A 559-nucleotide genomic window follows, 5' to 3' on the forward strand; every position below is an offset into this window, starting at 1 on the left:
GGCCGGTTAGCTCAGTTGGTTAGAGCGTCGTGCTAATAACGCGAAGGTCGCGGGTTCGATACCCGTACTGGCCAGGAAGTTGTTTTACTATGAAAGTCTACATACACTGTTTCAGAACTCTGTTGATTGGGTTCTACTATATGGTTTTTAAATTAGGAATATGAATTGTCAATTGTTGTTTTATTGTGGAGTGACATTTTAATGTTTTTTTCAAACTCATTGTAGGAGTTTTCATTAGTCTTTTATGTATTTATTGCACCTTTATTTAACCAGGTGGCCAGTTGAGAACAAGTTCTCATTTACAACTGCGACCTGGCCAAGATAAAGCAAAGCAGTGCGACACAAACAACAACACAGAGTTACACATGGTATAAACAAAACATACAGTCAATAACACAATAGAAAAGTCTATATGCAGTGGGTGCAAATGAAGTAAGATTAGGGAGGTAAGGCAATAAATAGGCCATAGTGGCAAAATAAATTACAATTTAGCAATTAAACACTGGAGTGATAGATGTGCAGAAGATGGATGTGCAAGTAGAGATACTGGGGTGCAAAG

At 37.9% G+C, this 559-nt stretch overlaps 1 non-coding gene across 1 annotated transcript; it reads left to right on the forward strand.

Annotated features, from left to right (window-relative positions):
* On the forward strand, positions 1-74 carry trnai-aau. Its single transcript has one exon. It is a non-coding gene; the product is annotated as a tRNA-Ile (tRNA).
* Positions 75-559: the final 485 nt, after the last annotated feature.

Source organism: Salvelinus namaycush, unplaced genomic scaffold (genome assembly GCF_016432855.1).
Source record: "Salvelinus namaycush isolate Seneca unplaced genomic scaffold, SaNama_1.0 Scaffold1780, whole genome shotgun sequence".
Classification (NCBI taxonomy): domain Eukaryota; kingdom Metazoa; phylum Chordata; class Actinopteri; order Salmoniformes; family Salmonidae; genus Salvelinus; species Salvelinus namaycush.